General features: G+C 46.8%; 1 long non-coding RNA gene across 1 annotated transcript in view; it reads right to left on the bottom strand.

Moving 5' to 3' along the window:
• LOC139241659 (uncharacterized) overlaps nucleotides 1-19,609 on the bottom strand; it is a 237,629-nt gene that overhangs the window by 43,402 nt on the left and 174,618 nt on the right. The window contains exon 2 of the long non-coding RNA XR_011588952.1: nucleotides 14,091-14,189. This is a non-coding gene — a long non-coding RNA (uncharacterized lncRNA). The remainder of the gene's footprint in view (nucleotides 1-14,090; nucleotides 14,190-19,609) is intronic.

Raw genomic sequence — 19,609 nt, 5'->3', positions numbered from 1 at the left:
GTGAAGCACGGACCATTGTCACGGACCAATGTGTCAGGGATTCCGTGCGTTGCAAACATGGTTGCGAGGCTCTCCACAGTGGTGGAGGATGTGCTCGAGTTTAAAATGGTGCATTCGATCCACTTTGAAAATGCATCTACAACTACGAGAAACATTTTGCTCATGAATGGCGACCGCATAGTCTACGTGCACCCGCGACCACGGTTTGGTAGGCCAGGGCCAGGGGCTCAGTGGAGCCTCCCTGGGGAATTGCTGAGTTGGGCACAAGTGGTGCACCTTTGGATGCAGAGCTCCAAGTCCGCGTCAATACCAGGCCACCAGATGTGGGATCTGGCTATGGCCTTCATGAGAACGATCCCGGTGGAGCTCCCGGATAAATGCCTCTCTGCTTCGCAGAGAAATGTCTACTCGGCTGCCCCACATCAGGCAGTCTGCTTGTAGTGATAGCTCATGCATGCACCTGTGAAAGGGTTTTAATTCCTCGGGGCAGGCATCGCGCGCCTCTACCCAGTCACCGGTTAGGACACATCTTTTTACTAAGGATAACGTGGGGTCGCTGGCAGTCCAGGCTCTGATTTGGCGAGCCGTCATGGGCGAACCTGTGGACTCAAAGGCGTTGATTGCCATGACTATCTCTCAGTCCTGTTCGTCAGACCCTTCTGTGGTCGCCAGGGGTAGCCTGCTGAACGCGTCGGCACAGTTGTCTGCTCCTGGTCTGTGCCTTATTGTGTAGTCGTAGGACACTAGCATGAGTGCCCACCATTGAATTCGCGCCGAGGCGTTGGCATTTATTGCCTTGCTCTCGGATAGGAGGGACGTGAGGGGCTTGTGGTCGGTTTCTAATGCGAACTTGGCCCCGAAAAGGTATTGGTGCATCTTTTTGACACCGTACACGCACGCGAGCGCCTCCTTCTCTACCATTCCGTACCCGCGCTCCGCCCGCGAAAGTGACCTGGAGGCATAAGCTATGGGTTGTAATTTGCCCGCACTATTGACATGTTGCAAAATGCACCCGACCCCATACGCTGACGCATCGCATGTGAGAACTAGTTTTTTACCTGGGTCAAAGAAAGTCAAAACATTGTTGGAACACAGAAGGTTGCGTGCTTTATTGAAGGCGCGTTCCTGGGCGTCCCCCCAAAACCAATCGCATCCCTTCCTGAGAGGCTCCAGCAGCGTGCTTAAGTTCTGCATAAAGTTCCCAAAGTAATTGAGTAGCCTGAGAAAGGCGCGCAGTTCTGAGACATTCCAGGGCCTGGGTGCCAGGCAAATTGCTTCTGTTTTGGGCACTGTTGGGCGGATTCCATCAGCGGCAATCCTTCTGCCCAAAAATTCAACCTCGGGTGCGAGAAACAGGCACTTGGATTTCTTGACTCGTAGGCCTACCCAATCCAACCGCTTTAGTACTTCCTCCAAATTACGGAGATGGGAGTCGGTGTCCCTGCCCGTGATAAGTATGTCGTCTTGAAATACAACCGTCCCCGGGATGGACTTGAGCAGACCCTCCATGTTGCGCTGGAATATGGCAGCTGCCGACCTGATGCCGAATGGGCATCGATTGTACATGAAAAGGCCTCAATGTGTGTTGATGGTGATGAGTAGCTTGGATTCCTCGGTCAACTCTTGCATCATATACCCAGATGTGAGGTCTAATTTTGAGAAAAGTTTACCTCCAGCCAATGTGGCAAATAAGTCCTCCGCTCTGGGCAGCGGGTACTGGTCCTGTTGGGAGACTCTGTTTATGGTAGATTTGTAGTCCCCACAGATGCGTACGGATCCATCAGGCTTCATGACTGGGACGATGGGACATGCCCAGTCGCTAAATTCCACTGGTGATATAATGCCTTCCCGCAGAAGCCTGTCTAGTTCGTGTTCAATCTTTTCCCTCATCACATAGTGTATAGCTCTGGCCTTGTGATGGACCGGTCTAGCATTCTGTGTGATGTTGATTTTGACTTTGGTCCCGTTGAAAGTGCCCACACCTGGCTGAAAGAGATGTTCAAATTGCTTTATAACTGTTGAGCAAGAGGTCCATTCCTCTAATGACATGGCATGGACATCATCCCATTTCCAGTTTAGTTTTGCCAGCCAGCTTCTCCCCAGCAGTGCTGGGGGGTCTCCGGGGACAATCCACAGGGGAAGTCGGTTCACTGTCCCTTTGTGTGTGACAGAGAGCATGGCGCTGCCGAGGACTGGTATGATTTCTTTGGTATAGGTCCTAAGTGTGGTGTCGACCCTTGTGAATTTTGGTCTGTCTCTTTAATGCGGCCACAGTTGTTCAAATTGTTGAGCGCCCATGAGAGATTGACTCGCTCCCGTATCCAGCTCCATATTGACAAATATCCCATTGAGTAGGATCCTCATCATTATAGGAGGCGTCCTATTGTAGGAGCAGTGGCCATTGATCGTGTTGACCCACTGTACATCGGTGTCCCGGGTACTGTCCCCACCTTCTTCTGGTCCACTTTCCGACCCATCCGATTCGTATACCAGCCGAGCTGCTGTTTTTTTGCACATGCGGGCCAAATGCCCTGTATATTCACAATTTCTGCAAACAGCCTGCTGAAATCGACATCCCCTTGACGAGTGCCCACCCCCACTCCTCCAGCACAGACCTGTTCTATTATTTAAAGTGTTCCCAAAGAATGAGCTGCGTCTGGCTGATCTCTCTTGAGCTTCTCTCAGTTTGTAGTTGATTGGTCGCATTGTGGGTTGATGAGGTGTGAACGGCCATTCCTGTGGCCCTTGATGGCTTCTGCCTGCCGTCGAGAGCCTGTTCTCCCGGTTTTGTCTGTGTGTGGGGGTAGCAGCTTGTTTAGTGCTGTGAACTTCTTGTTTCAATATTTCTTTAGTTGTCGTACCTGCATTGTAAATCAACCTCGTTTCTTCTTCCCTTACCAAGAATGTCTGTGCAACCAGTGCTGCTGCCTCTAAGGTCAGGTTCTTGGTCTCTATGGCTTTCGGAATATGCCTGCGTGGCCTATTCCTTCAATGAAAAAGTCTTTCAGCATTTCTCTCCTCAGTTCATTGGAGAACTCACATAAACTAGTCAACCTCCGAATCCGCCACGAAGTCGGGTATGCTCTGGCCCACACAGCATCTGTAGTTGTAGAACCTGTGTCTGGCCAGGTGTAGGCTGCTCGCTGGCTTCAGGTGGTCTCTTACCAGTGTGCTCAATTCTTCAAACGACTTGCTTGCTGGTTTCTTGGGTGCCAACAGATCCTTCATTAAAGCGTATGTTTTCGAGCCACAGCTGGTCAAGAGATGGGCTCTTCTCTTGTCTGCCTTATCGTCGCCTAACCAGTCTTTGGTTACAAAGCTTTGCTGGAGCCTTTCTATAAAGTCCTCCCAATTGTCTTCCGTATTGTACTTTTTATCTAATCCGTTGTTCGCCATTCTGTGGATTCTGTAATCCCATCCTCGTCGCCACTGTAAAGTCCTGTCCCCTCAGTACAGATTCACACGAGGCATGTAGTGAAGTCAAGGTCACTCTGGACCTGCACCTTTATTTCACAGCTCTGGAATGCTGCACTTGCCTGAGACCTGTCCTTATATACCTGTCTCTTGCAAGGGCACCCCTGGTGGTAAGGTATGCTGGTGGTTCCAGGTCATATCTTATTACAGTCATGTATAGCATGTTAGGATACATTTATATATAATAATGTAAGATACATGACAGTATTGACCTCTGCCATTACTTGTTCCACTGCCTCTTGTACATCTGTCTGGGGGGCCTCCTACCCATTTGGTGGATACAAGACATCTCTCTTTTTTTCCCACCTCTTCCACCAAGACTTCCAGTGCAGTGACTGAAAACCTTGGTGCTCACTCTTGCGCATTTTCAAAGTATCACAGCATAGATTCCGTTTTGAAATCACTCCCACCTTGTCTTGCAGCCTCAATGCATCTCCCATTAAGAAATGCAGGCTGCCTTTAAGTAGCGCTAGCCACTCGTGATATCGGGCCATGCGCTGATGCATGCAGCCAAGGAACAGCACAGATTGCACTGGCTGCACGTGCCAATTATATAAAGCAGCAGACGGCATCAATTTAATGTGCTACCTGCAACACAATGGGCTCAGTTTTCCACATGGGTGATTTTTGGCGCAGTTGAAGAGGTACATCCAAGTCTTAAGTGGCCCAAATGTGCCCAAAAAAAAAAATCCAAGTTTCGCCGGAATTAACTTTGAATTTGGAATGGCGCAGATTGGCCTTAAGCTTTGTGGGTGGAGCCTAAGGCCTTCGCCAAAAACTTATGTTGCTAGGGTAACGAGGGACACTCAGAAAGGCTGAGGTTAGAATCTGAAAAAGGGCTGAGGCTGGGCTGGAAACTGAAGCGGCTGCCATCCTGGGCCGAAAGGACCCCGCACTGGCCCGTCCGTGTATTATCTGACTAGCATGAGCAACCCACAGGATTTGTAACACATAAACATCTCTTTCTTTCCCCCTGCCCCTCCTTATTTTCTCTCCTCCTTTTCTGGAGGCTCTGGCTCACTTAGTATGAATGCACAGACACCATCCATTCTCCAGTGCCTTGACCAGGTGAGATAGTTAATCTCAGCCAAAGAGGTAATGCGGACCGGTGCAGGGTCCTTTGCAGTGGGCTGGTGCATGGTCCTTTCGGCCCGGAATAGCAGCAGGCCGGCCCGCACCTATCCCGGGCCAAAATGACCCATCCCCCCACCTACTTGTCCTGTCTTAAGCTCCGCTGAACAATGGCTTCTTCTCTCCACCCATTTTCTCTTCTCTGCGCCGATTTCCTTAAATGTAGGGAAGGATTTTCACAAGGGTGCAGTGTGCCATTTTAGAAAAAAGTCTTCCTTGGCCAAACTCGCTTAAATGGCCAGAAATGGCGCACAATGCAGGTTCCGCCCCCAGTGACGTAAATAAAATCGTGGACTAATAAAAATTGGACGTACCTACTTTAGAACGGCGCAGAAATTTTGGCCAAACTTTCAGATTATTGTCTGCTCCAAAAAAAAGCTGCATACGCCAAAAGAACAGCGCAGAATGGTGGCCAAAATTGAGCCCCATAAACGGGCACGGGTTAACTGCGAACAGGGATCCCCATGCCCATTTTCAGTGTTAGGCAATTTCACCCCCTATAACTTTTATTACTTTAAAATTAGATCGGAAAAGTACAAATACAGCCCCCTACTGTAGTAAAATGGACTAGCCATGCCCAGGAGAACCAACTTGTTGACTACATTCTAGTCATATAAATTTAGCAAATTAGTTATTTGAGTTATCCCACTGACAAATGGCTGTACAATATTCCAGTTATTTATATTTAAAATGTAACCTGGAGCAGAAATAAGAAACTTTGGCCTAGAAATTGGATACGACCCAAAAACAGACAGTATCATGGCCCAGCGCTGTTATGCTGCGCCACGTCAAACTGTTCCAAGTAGCACACAAACCTTGTGCACAATCCTCATTAACATGATTGTGGTGCTGATCTCAGTGCCAAAACCGCTGCTCATTGGCTTACCGCTCAACAGGTGGGCCAGTATTGGGTGCTGTTTAATTCCTAGTCATATTTGGCCTCGGCTTTATCCTGTACTTAAAGGGGAGGTGTATTGATGCAACAGCATCTCATTGTCATTCCACTTGGAACTCCACTTGGAGGCAAAACATAAGAATTAGGAGCAGTAGGCCATACGGCCCCTCGAGCCTGCTCTGCCATTCAATAAGATCATGGCTGACCTTCGATCTCAATTCCACTTTCCCACATGATCTCCATATCCCTTGATTCTCCATGAGTCCAAAAATCTATCTATCTTAGACTTGAAAATATTCAATGATTCAGCATCCACAGCCCTCTGGGATAGAGAATTCCAAAGATTCACACCCTGCTAAGTGAAAAAATTACTCTTCATTTCAGTTTCAAATGGCCAACCCAATGCTGCCTCCTAGTTTTAGACTCTCCAGAACCAACTACAAAGAGATGGCATAGGGAGAGAGCAAAACAATTCTCACACATGTCTCTGGAGGCATTGATGGTGCCCTTAGAGAGGAGGTGGGCTGTCCTTTTCCCACAAGCCGGTATGAAGCCATCACCCTATACATCCAGAAGGTTATAGTGGGAGATATCTGATTATGTGATAGCCAGCACTGTGGTCCCCAGGTCATCCATCCAATGCCGAAAGAAGTTTAATGACCTCACACAGAAAGTCAAGGTGAATGCAGGCTTCAGTAAATGTCATATCCCACCAGCTGCACCGCAAGCCTCACAAACTGCTCACTGCACCACACCCCCATCATATGCGTAACAACAATCTCTACCTATCACTACTCACACCTCACAATCATTTCACCCTCACAACCTTACCACTGCTGTAACACTCACACTCACATCTTACACATTGCACACACTGACAGCTATTCAGCTGTGGCAGGCACATCACCCAAACACATTTCACCACACTCATATTGTAGTATATGCAAGCACTCTAATAATGACTCCACGAGTTAAGAGTATAGTACTTGAATTGTAGTGACCTTAGTCCTTTAATGCAGCTCCTAGAGTGAGGACACCAAGAGGTGAGCTCTCTTTTATACTTGGTTACCAGCAGTGTACAGGTGACTCTTTGGTCTCCAGCAATAGCACCCTCTGGTGGTACAGGTATGGTGTATACAGGGTGAAGGTACATTCAGTGGTCTTGTGTTACAGTACATACATTAGCATACATACATAACACATACCACACTTCCCTTGCTCTTGCAGGCCAAGGTCATGCATAATCGCCAGGATCAGCGACAGACAGGCAGGGGGCAAACTGCCAAACAGGCCCTGAGCCAGCTAGAGGAGCCAGTGCTCAACATCATTGGAGGGGATGTCACTGAAGCCGAGGTTGCAGCCCATGGGAACAACAACGGTATGCTCATGACTAATCCTTCTTCTCATATCCCACTTCCCTTCATTTAAGGAGATATTTCACAACTCTCAAGAAAAATATATTCCAGTGAGGAGGAAAGGGTGCAAGAGAAAAGATAGCCATCCGTGGCTAACTAAAGAAATAAAGGACAGTGCCCAATTAAAAACAAGGGCATACAAAATGGTCAAAACTCACGGGAGGACAGAAGATTGGGAAGTTTTTAAAAGCCAGCAAAGAATGACTTAAAAAATGATCAAGAAAGGTAAGATAGACTATGAAAGTAAACTAGCACAAAATGTATAAACAGACAGCAAGAATTTCTACAGGTATATAAAAAGGAAAAGAGTGGCTAAAGTAAATGTTGGTACCTTAGAGGATGAGACCGGGGAATTAGTAATGGGAAACATGGAGATGGCAGAAACACTGAACAAATATTTTCTATCAGTCTTTACGGTAGAGAACACTAACAATATTCCAACAGTGGATAGTCAAGGGGCTATGGAGGGGAGGAACTTAACACAAATCACAAGCACTAAGGAGGTGGTATTCAGTATGATAATGGAACTAAAGGCAGATAAATCCCCTGGATCTGATGGATCTTAAGAGAAGTAGCGGCAGAGATTGTGGATGCTTTAGTTGTAATTTTCCTAAATTCCCTGGATTCTGGGAAGGTCCCAGCAGATTGGAAAACTGCAAATGTAATGCCCCTATTTAAAAAAGGAGGCAGACAAAAAGCAGGAAACTATAGACCAGTTAGCCTAACATCTGTGGTTGGGAAAATGTTGAGAGTCCATTATTAAAGAAGCATTTGGAAAAGCAAAATTCGGTCAGGCTGAGTCAGCATGGATTTATGATGCGGAAGTCATGTTTGACAAATTTGCTGGAAGTCTTTGAGGATGTAACAAACAGGGTGGATAAAGGGGAACCAGGGGATGTGGTGCATTTGGACTTCCAGAAGGCATTTGACAAGATGCCACATAAAAGGTTACTGCACAAGATAAAAGTTCACGGGGTTGGGGGTAATATATTAGCATGAATAGAGGATTGGCTAACTAACAGAAAACAGAGAGTCGGGATAAATGGTTCATTCTCTGGTTGGCAATCGGTAACTAGTGGGGTGCCGCAGGGATCAGTGCTGGGACCCCAACTATTTACAATCTATAGTAACAACTTGGAAGAAGGGACTGAGTGTAATGTAGCCAAGTTTGCTGACGATACAAAGATGGGAGGAAAAGCAATGTGTGAGGAGGACAAAAAAAATATGCAAAAGGACATAGACAGGCTAAGTGAGTGGGCAAAAATTTGGCAGATGGAGTATAATGTTGGAAAGTGTGAGGTCATGCACTTTGGCAGAAAAAATAAAAGAGCAAGTTATTATTTAAATGGAGAAAGATTGCAAAGTGCTGCAGTACAGTGGGACCTGGGGGTACTTGTGCATGAAACACAAAAGGATAGTATGCAGGTACAGCAAGTGATCAGGAAGGCCAATGGAATCTTGGCCTTTATTGCAAAGGGGATGGAGTATAAAAGCAGGGAAGTCTTGCTACGTCTATACAGGGTATTGGTGAGGCCACACCTGGAATACGACGTGCAGTTTTGATTTCCATATTTACAAAAGGATATACTTGCTTTGGAGGCAATTCAGAGAAAGTTCACTAGGTTGATTCCGAAGATGAGGGAGTTGACTTATGAGGAAAGGTTGAGTAGATTGGGCCTCTACTCATTGGAATTCAGAAGAATGAGAGGTGATCTTATCGAAATGTATAAGATTATGAGGACGCTTGACAAGGTGGATGCAGAGAGGATGTTTCCACTGATGGGGGAGATTAGAACTAGAGGGCATAATCTTAGAATAAGGGGCCGCCCATTTAAAACTGAGATGAGGAGACATTTTTTCTCTCAGAGGATTGTTAATCTGTGGAATTCACTGCCTCGGATAGCTGTGGAAGTTGGGACATTGAATAAATTTAAGACAGAAATAGACAGTTTCTTAAACGATAAGGGGATAAGGGGATAAGGGGTTATGAGGCGCGGGCAGGGAAGCAGAGCCGAGTCCATGTTCAGATCAGCCATGATCTTATTGAATGGCGGAACAGGCTCAAGGGGCTGTATGAACTACTCCTGTTCCTATTTCTTATGTTCTTATGTTCTTATGTTCCCCCTTATTCTGCAATCTCTTCTCACTTACAAGCTGCTGATGCTGTATGCAGCATATCTTGCTTCCCTGCCAACTTCTATCACCATAACCTCACTGTTGTGCCTTTCTGCTTTCAGATAATCAAGACCAAGAACCCAAGCAGCCTGTCCCCAAGGTGATGGAAGAGAGCGAGGGGGGGAGAAGACAACAACTCAGCATTAATGCATCTGTCACTTGCAGACAGCTCAGAAACCGACACTGCGTGTAATTTAGAGGCTAGTGTAGATGCAGGATCTGCACATGGTGAGGCACTGGGCACGAGTGGGCTGCAGCAAGGCCAGGGGGATAGGGTAGCTCGGGGGCCAGCACCCCAAATGGCGAGTTCACGTGTTGTACAAGACTCAGATGAGGACCTTGATGGGTCAGCCTTTAGAAGAAGGGTGATGGGCATGCACACTGAATTGATAGGTGCAATGAAAAGCCTGCCAGAGCGCTTCTTGGCAATGTCAAGGTGCATATAGGTGTCTGCCTCCAACATTGGCCGTAGCTTTGCACAGAGCTTGAAGCCCATTATTTCCAGGTTGGAATTGATGGAAGACTCCTGGAGAGTAATGTCGCGATGGCCATTGCAGCACATGCAACATCTTAGAGCTGCAGTGGAAGCGCAGACCACTGTCCAACAGTCTCTGCTTGCTACCACCCAAGCTCAGACTTCTCATGCAGTCTCAGCGTGAAGGCATTCAAGCTCAGACTGTTGCCACCGTGGCTAGTTTTACCACTGTCGAATGGGGCTTGCAGGGTGTCGCAGCAGGTCAGCAATCTGTCCCCCACCAGCTTGCTAGGGTTGCTGAGGCACAGCCCCAGGGAAGTGGCAGCAGGTCAGTGGAGCAGGACCCTGCTGACCTCTCTCAGGATGACTGCATTCCTACTCTCACCACTGCCACTCCGCTGTTGTCCTTACCACTGCCTATCGGCCTGCCAGGCCAGACTGCTGCTGCCCATGCCAAGGTGGTGCAGTCTACAGCCTAGGTCCAGTTCTAGGTCCAGAACTGGTTGAGGTCATCCTGCAAGGCCATCTGAAGTCTCCCCCGCAGAAACACAGCGGCCTTCCACCAGCCATGCTGCAGCCACTGGGGGAGCACATCATAGGAACATTAGAGTAGGAAAGGGCACACGAACTACAGGCACTAAAGGATTGCACATGGGCAATTAGTTGATATAGTATGTGTGAATTGGTTCTTGCTAACTTTAACAATTGTGTTTGGCATCTTTGTTTTGTGGTGGCTCTCATTGCAACTTTGTGCCTTGGAGTACACTGTGATATTCTGTGACAGAGGAATGATTTGATGGGGATATGGTGAGAAATGGGGAACTGGGGTTTCATTTACTGGAATCGGAGTCTGAGGATCCGTTCATGGGCAGCCTGTGCCAAAGGGGGATTTGCTGCCTGCTTCCTCCCTTCCTCCTCATCCTCCTCCCGAGGTGGTCCCACAATTCCTGCTGGCAAGGGCTGTGCCCACATGATGGCAAAGCTGTGAAGTATGCAGCAGACCACAACAAAATGGGGCACCCACTCTGCCAACTGCTGGAGGATTCCTCCTGAGAGTCAAGGCAGCAGAACTGTTGCTTCAACAGCCCGATGGTCTGCTCGGTGATGGTCTTGTTGGCAGCATGGTTGTCATTATATGAGTGCTGGGCAGGAGTGGTTGGGTTATGGAGGGGACTCGTGAGTCAGGTGAAGATCAGATAGCCATTGTCTCTGAGGACCCATCCTTGGGTTTGATGTGATGGCTGGAACATTGCTGGCACACCAGACTAGCAAACACGAAGGCATCATGACTGCTGCCAGGATAGTGGGCATTGACCATCAATTTGCATCTAACATATTACTGGATGTGGTCGCACAACAACTGCACATTAAGTGAGTGGTAGTTACTGAAGATCTCAGGATTGTTATGCGATGCCTGCAAACCCATGTGGGTGCAGTTGAAGACGCCCTGCACCATGGGGAAGCCTGATAACCTGACATAGCCACATTCACGCTCCTCCTGTTTCCCTCTGCTCGCAAAGAAGAACAAATAGTCCCTTCTCCTGGAATAAAAACAGAAAATGCTGCAAATCTCAGCTGGTCAGGCAGCATCTGTGGAGAGGAAACGTTTTGGGTCAATGACCCTGGTGTAGAGTGTCTCAGGGACCTCCCAGATGCAGTAGTGGATGGCGAACTGGGAGATGTTAGCTATGTCTCCTGTTGTAGACAGGAAGGATCCACTGACAAAGAAATTAAGGGCCATGGTGACCTTGAGGGCTACTGGGAGAGCCATGGTCACCCTGCTCTCAGGCCGCAGGTTTGGTTGCAGGAGGTGGCAGAGTTCTGTGACCACCTCCTTGCTGAAACGGAGCCTCCCAATACACTGCTCCTCGCTTAAGTGGATAAAAGAAGTGCTCTCAGAAGTGTCTCGAAGGGCAAGGCCTTCTGTTGAGAGCCCTCCTGGCCCTTCTCCTCTGCCCCCCTGCGCATAGCTTCTCCTCTTCTTCACTGCCTCCGCTCTCTCTCCCGAAGATACTTAAACGCGAAGGGGACTGCAAGTAGAGTCCCTATGACTGTAAGCAAGTGTTGTGAGCAGATGTCTTTAAATATGAATGAAGGCGGTGCCCCAACACACCCTGTCATCTTAGGAACTTGAAACAAGTTTATAAAGCTGCTGGAGTTGCAAAAAGTTGCACAGAGCCAGTCAAACTGAAGTAACATGTCAGATGCAAATTGTTGCTGGAGTTTTCTTCCTGCTTGTCAAGGTTTGCTCAGTTAGTCAAAGTTAAGGCATGCCGGTAAGTGGAGCGGCGAAGTTGAAAATGCCAGATCGAGCATCAAGTGAGCATAGCACACTCACTGACATCACGATCTGTATAATCTATATGATTTCTGTGAGCATGGACATCGGCAGCGCTGCTGCCCAGCTGAAAATGGCGGCCCCCATGGGACCTGTCGGCAGCGAGCCAAAGTGCCGTAGCCGTCATTTACTTCCCTGAATCAGGTGCTGAACCCCTAAAGTTTTAGCCCTTATTATCCAATCCTACATTTTACATTGACTTTCAGACAACATGTGATCTGAGTGCTTAAAATGAAACTGAAGCAACTGCATGAGAAATATTAACATGATAAAACAAAATAAATGAAATACATTCATTAAGTAAATTTTGCTCATTAACGTATTGCAGGTTAAGGTCACAAGAACTGTTCAACTGCATTTATTGGTTGTTTCATGACATTAAAAAAAACAATGTCCTGACGTCAATACCCAGTGATGAAGAACACGTACCAAATAGCCTTACCCAAATTTCTTATGCATTTTCGGTGTTCATTTTCCTTTATACACAGATGCCACATCACAAAGGACTGGGATGATTTACCATAACACAGAAAAGGCTGATCTTTAGCACCAAACAAATATTTTCACTCACACTCTTTTCAGTTAACAGCAATTAGTACCTGTTCTCATTATGTTTTGTTACCTTATTTTTTGTAATGGAAATGCAATTAAAATGAAATAGATATTCTCGCTTGCAACTGAAGAATTAATATGTCTGATTATTTTCAGCTTATTAACATTTTTGCAACTTGAAGAGTATTAAGCATGCCAGCTTTCAGTTTAACTTTGGAGATCCCTTTGTGTTCAGTTTCTAAAGCTGCAGCAGCATTTATTCTTTGCAGATGTTGCCTGCATTGCCAGATTGTCTGGTGGGGGTTTTCATTAGTTAGGTGGACTGGTAACTGCTGTTTGTATTAGGAGTGTCTCCAAAGCTGTTAGACAGTGATCTCGTATTTTAGTTGGTTCAAGGTCTACTTTCTATTTACCTTGAAGAATATAAAAGGGCTTTTATATAGAATATTTCTCCAAATTACGAGGAGCATTCTCAAAGCACTCTTATATGCCTCTAAAGAGTTTTTTCAATAAAGTTTTCAGATGTAGTAACAATGCTGCTGAGCTATTATAGCCATGTATTTTCTCTACTGTGATTCATTGTGTAGTTAAGAATTGGTGTTTATTTTATAGTTCTCCATCTCCAGAACACAACATGTGCCAGATTTCAACAACTGTGAAAAATGCAAATTTTATTTTTTTGCAAAATGAATTAAATTGCCTTTTACTTTCTAATCAACAATTACTGTGCACTTGTTCTATTCAGGTCTTTAGTATGTAGTCAGAAAGTTCTGTTTCCTTAAAAATAACGATGTGCATTTTGAGCACAGAATGTAGCATTCATTCATTGAATGGTTAAAGGAGGCGACACAGGGATCATTTACATTTTCAATTTGCATTATTTTGTGAGCAGAGCTGTAAACACCAAGTTCAGACTGCGGCTTTGCTGAATGATCCAATGTTTTATTAAGGCAGGGCAAATAAACACAGGAGTGAGTATACAACAAACTTGTGGGACTTTTCACTATTTATCATCAAAGTAATGGACTGTATTTTTGAAGGGCCTACTGGTCTGAAGGTCCCCTTATTATTTTGTGTTACTGATTTACATTGGAGCCCATCAGAAACAATTCTATTTTACATCTTAAACGGCAAGAAATAATTATTCTTACATATTTTATATTTTTATATTATCTTTATATTTCATTGTTTGATATCTTGGCACCAAATTCCTCTGTGCACATCAACATAGCAATTGTAATGTCCTAGTTTTTGCCTGAAAAATCTGACCTGGTTCTTCCACAATGTAAAACATGCCTCACCATTTTATATCAAACAGTAGCTTCTTTTAGAGGGGATCTCCAATAATCTTAAGACTATATCTGATCACCACTCTAACCATTGTCCCACTTAGCAATATAATGAAATGGAAAGGATAACAAATAATAAAAACTATAGAGCAGAATATTTTCATTTTGTAAGGATTTGAATCCCACTTCTTTTTCTTTCTGGATCCCAGTCTCCCTGGGCTATGTAGCATTTGTGGCCAATTGGGGCAGGAGGTAGATTAGCTTTGAACTGGCTGCTGTGAGGCCGGCCCACAAGAATCGTACAGGGATAACACTCTCTCTGACTTTCCTTCCACTCAGTGCCTACCTCGAGCAGTTCATCTGAGATCAGTATCTCAGCAGTGTAATTGATTGAACCTGTTCTTCAAAGCTTTGTAACTGTGTCACTCAGCTGCACAATGGGCATCTGAAAAAAAAGAGTAAGATTATCACCCATTCAGTGGATAGTGTAACCTCGCACAGCATCATCTTACCCACCAGTAATAGCATTTGTCAGAAAAGGCAAAACAATTGAAAAACAATCATGAGAATTCAGGAAAAAACAGAGAATTACCTACCGATCTCCGTAAGTCAAAGAAGCAAGCTCCTGGAAATTGCTGGATCACAACGAAAATTAAATGACAACTTACCACCATTGCTTACACCATCTTCTGCTCTCTTAAACATTTAAAGGACGGTAACATTGTGTACATTGTGTTAAGGTAGTTTGTTTCAAAGGTTTATGACAAAAAAAAAATGTTTCCAGCTGTCCAACCCAGTTCTTTGCCTACAGATTTTGTGGCCAGGATTTTTATAGCCTCCATTTCAAATAAATCTAACCAGACTGCATCCAATCCTTCTAAATCCATGCTTTTCAAAAGTAATTAACTGTAACTCTTAGTTGTGAGTCATCCTTCTCTGTATCTGGTCCAGACCCTCAATATGCTTCACTGTATGCGGGGTCCAAAACTGGACACAATAGTTCAGTGGGAAAGTACCAGATCCTTCTACAACATAAGTATAGAGCACTTCATTTTTTTTGTTGAGCAGAGCAACCTAAAATCCTTTTTGCTTTTCCTATAGCTCACTGCTGATGCACCTTATACAGGCTCTGCTGTACTTTTTCCTGCTCTCTCTCCACCCGTTCACGTTTTAGCCGTTGGGTCTTTACTAATGGCCGCGCGTATTCTGGCCTCGTGTCCAGACCTCGATGCTGGCCTCGTGTCCTGACATCAATGCTGGCCCCGACCTCCTTACCTCGGAGCCTTGTATCCCGACCTCAATGCTGGCCTTGTGTCCCGACCTCGGACACGACCCCTCTGTCCACTCAGCTATCGCTGTTGCTGGGAAGGTGCGCTGCTGGTGGGGATCTGCCGCCGCTGCTCTGGTGTTGTTTGTTTCTTTCACTCCCTCTGCGAATGGAGAGCAGGGTGCTGGAGCTGGAGCCGGGGGGGTCCCAGGGTACAGTGTCAGTATTTTATGGATAAACTCACAAGCTGCTCCAAAATTAACACGCTCACCTACTGTCATGTATGTACATGCTATTTGTAGCTGCTGCTCTGGTATAAAAGGCCAGCCATTTTGTGAGTCAAGCACTTTGGGCCGTAATAAAGCAGAGCCAAGGGTGTACCTTGTTCAGTTAAACAATACTCAGTTTGTAACTTTATTGCATACATAACATTTGGCGATGAGAATACAACAACCTATGTTTGCAAAATAAGCACGATTGGATTTTTAGAGCGATTCGTGGAGGGAAAAGATTGGGAAGACTTTGTGAGCCGTTTGAACCAATACTTTGTGGCCAACAAAATGAAGGAGGTCGGCGATGCAGATCGGCGCTGGGCCGTGTTCCTCACTGTGTGCAGTTCAAAGATCTACGGTCTGATAAAGAATCTACTCATGCCTAGTGATCCAACAGAGAAAACGTACGAGGAGTTGTGTACATTGGTATGGGAGCACCTCAAGCCAGATGACAGCATCATCATCTCAAGATACAGGTTTAATACACACGTTCGATCGTAGGGCCAGAGTGTGGCGGAATTTGTTGCCGACCTGAGACGTCTAGCAGAACCGTGCAAGTTCGGGACGGTGTTGGTAGACATGCTGCGAGACTTCTTCGTTATCGTTATCAACCACGAGGTGATCCTGCGCAAACTTCTGGCGGTGGAGGTGTTGTAGTTAAAAAGGGCCATCGAGATCGCTCAATCATGTATGACAACGGACAAGAGTTTAAAGCAAATATCAGTGAAGAACCTAATATGTCCTTACTATACAGTATAAATGCACAGGAGGCCCATACTTGAGATAAGGTCGCTCTGTGACCAGTAACCTTTATTAGCCAGCACTGAAGTGGTGAAGGTGGTTGGAGCTGCCCCTTTCATACCTGAAAGTCCAGGTTAGGAGTGTCTCCCACAAGTTCACCACCTAGTGGTCAATGTTCTCACGGTGTACAACTTAGGTCAGTTTATACATGGGTTAAAATGACAGTTGAATACATGACATCACCTCCCCCCCAAAGTCTTATTGGGATCACAGGTTAAGTCTCTCTGGTGGTTTATGCTCCCTTGTAGAGCGCCTGAGTTGGGGCTCCGGTTGTTGGGCGCTGGCCTGAGTGTCTGCCGTTTGCGGTGCCTCAGGCCTGTCCGGATTGCCCACAGTGATTGGGCTCTCCTCTGCTTGGTTCCTGTGTTCAGTAACCTGTGGAGGAGTGAACTCTACATCGTGTTCTTCATCTGCTTCTTCTGTGGGGTTGCTGAACCTCCTTTTTGTTTGATCCACGTATTTGCGGCAGATTTGTCCATTGGTAAGTTTAACTACCAGAATCCTATTCCCCTCTTTGGCAATCACAGTGCCTGCGAGCCATTTAGGCCCCGCAGCGTAGTTGAAGACAAAGACAGGGTCATTGACATCAATACATCGCGCCCTTGCATTTCCGTCATGGTAGTCACATTGTGACTGGCGCCTGCTCTCAACAATTTCTTTCATGGTGGGTGTATAAGGGATAACCTGGTTTTGAGCGAGCTTTTCATTAGCAGCTCTGTGGGTGGGACCCCTGTGAGCGAGTGTGGTCGGGATCTATTGGCCAACAGGAGGCGTGATAAGTGGCTTTGTAGGGAACTCCCTTGGATTCTGAGCATCCCCTGTTTGATTATCCGCACTGCTCGTTTGAGGCCGGCTTGAACGGTGCCGTTCTGACATGGTTGATACCATTTCCTGCCATGAAGTCCTGGAATTCAATGCTTGTAAAGCACGGGCCATTGTCGCTGACCAAGAAATCCGGTAGACCATGGGCGGCGAACATTGCCCGTAGACTTTCTACCATGGCAGAGGATGTGCTTGAATTGAGAATGTCACACTCGATCCATTTGGAGTAGGCGTCCACTACAACCAAAAACATTTTTCCCATGAAAGGACCTGCGTAGTCCACACGGATGCATGACCATGGCTTGGCAGACCAGGACCAGGGGCTAAGGAGGGCTTCCTTGGGCACATTGCCCAGCTGCGCACACGTGTTGCACCTGCGAACACAAAGTTCCAGGTCTGCATCTATCCTTGGCCACCAAACGTGTGACCTGGCAATTGCCTTCATCATTACAATGCCCTGGTGCTCATTGTGGAGTTCTCGGATGAACATCTCTCTGCCCATCTGGGGCATGACTAGTTTCCCCATAGTAGGCAATCGGTCTGAATCGAGAGTTCATCCTTGCACCTGTGAAATGGTTTGAATTCCTCAGGGCATGCCCCGTACATGGCTGCCCAGTCCCTATTCAGGACACATTTCTTGACGATAGACAGTAGCGGGTCTCTATTTGTCCAGACTTTAATCTGACGGGCTGTCACGGGTGAGCCTTCGCTTTCGAAAGCTTCAACAGCCATGACCATCTCAACAGCATGCTCGGTTGCTCCCTCGGTGGTGGCTAGTGGGAGCCTGCTGAGTGCATCGGCACAGTTTTCAGTGCCCGGTCTGTGTCGAATTATATAGTCATAGGCGGCTAATGTGAGTGCCCACCTCTGTATGTGAGCCGATGCGTTTGCATTTATGGCCTTGTTGTCGGCCAAAAGGGACATTAGGGGTTTGTGATGTCTCCAGCTCAAATTTCCTGCCAAACAGGTACTGGTGCATTTTTTTTACAGCATATACACATGCAAGCGCTTCCTTTTCTATCATCCCGTAGCCCCGTTCTGCCTGGGACAGACTTCTTAGGCATAAGCTACCGGCTGTAACTGACTCTTGGCATTAACATGCTGCAACACACACCTGACCCCGTAGGACGACGCGTCGCACGTTAAAACAAGTTTCTTACATGGGTCATATAGCGTTAACAGATTGTTGGAGCATAACAAATTTCATGCTCCATCAAAAGCCCTTTCCTGGCTGTGCCCCCAGACCCATTCGTGACCTTTGCATAGGAGCACGTGTAGCGGCTCTAGCAGCGTGCTCAATTTGGGAAGAAAGTTACCAAAATAGTTCAGGAGCCCCAGGAACGAATGCAGCTCCCTTGTGTTACGGGGTCTGGGTGCTCTCTGGATCGCTTCTGTTTTGGACGCAGTAGGTCTGATCCCGTCTGCTGCTATCCTCATCCCCAGGAATTCTACCTCTGGAGCTAGGAAGACGCACTTCGCCCTTTTCAGTCACAGACCTACCTGGTCCAGTCTGCGTAGCACCTCCTCCAGGTTGCGGAGGTGTTCTTCAGTATCACAACACGTGATGAAGATGTTGTCTTGAAAAACCACTGTCCTTGGAATCGACTTGAGGAGGCTTTCCATATTTCTTTGAAACATCGCAGTAGCCGAGCGAATCCCAAACGGACATCTGTTGTACTCAAACAACCCCTTGTGTGTCATGATGGTGGCCAGCTTCTTCGACTCACTCACCAGCTCCTGGGTCATGTAAGCTGAGGTCAGGTCCAATTTTGAAAAAGGTTTGCCACTGGATAGCGTCGCAAAGAGATCCTCCGCTCTCGGTAGCGGGTACTGATCTTGGAGTGACACCCGATTGATAGTAGCCTTGTAATCAGCACATATCCTGACCGACCCATCCGCCTTGAGCACCAGCACAATCGGGCTTGCCCAGTCACTGAATTCGACTGGCGAGATGATGCCTTCCCTCAGCAGGCGGTCCAATTCGCCTTCTATTTTTTCCTGCATCATGTACGGCACCGTTCTAGCCTTGTGGTGTACTGGCCTGGCATCCGGGTTTATGTGAATCACTACCTTGGTCCCCAAGAAAGTGCCAATGCCGGGCTGAAATAGTGAGTCAGATTTGTCCAGGACCTGTGAGCATGATATTCGCACCACAGAAGAAATTGCATTGACATCGCCCCATTTCCAGTTCATGACAGCCAGCCAACTTCTCCCCAGCAATGCGGGACAGTCCCCCGGGACAATCCAGAGTGGCAACCTGTTCTCCGAATCTTTGTGGGTCACGACTACCGTGGCGCTGCCTAGCACCGGAATGATCTCCTTTGTGTATGTCCGTAGCTGTGCGTCAATTGGCAATAATTTTTGCCTCCTGGCTTTGGACGCCCACAACTTGTCGAACTGTTTGATACTCATCAGGGACTCGCTGACCCCTGTGTCTTGTTCCATTGATACTGAGATGCCATTGAGGAGCATTTTCATCATTATCGGTAGCGTCCTGGTGTATGAACTGTATATGTGCTCCACATGAACTCGCTGAACTTCAGCTTCCAGCAGTTTCCCCCAGTGTCCATTTGGCTTCGTAGGGCTTACATTGTCCCCATCCTCCTCGTACATCAACCTGGCTGCAGGCTTCCTGCACATACACGCCAAGTGACCACTGACGTTGCAGTTTCTGCAGGTATATTGCTGATACCTGCAAGCTGT

The sequence above is a fragment of the Pristiophorus japonicus genome, chromosome 1 (genome assembly GCF_044704955.1).
Source record: "Pristiophorus japonicus isolate sPriJap1 chromosome 1, sPriJap1.hap1, whole genome shotgun sequence".
In the NCBI taxonomy this organism is placed as follows: Eukaryota; Metazoa; Chordata; class Chondrichthyes; family Pristiophoridae; genus Pristiophorus; species Pristiophorus japonicus.
Note: the sequence above shows the minus strand (reverse complement) of the source record. Positions and strands in the feature narration are given on the sequence as shown.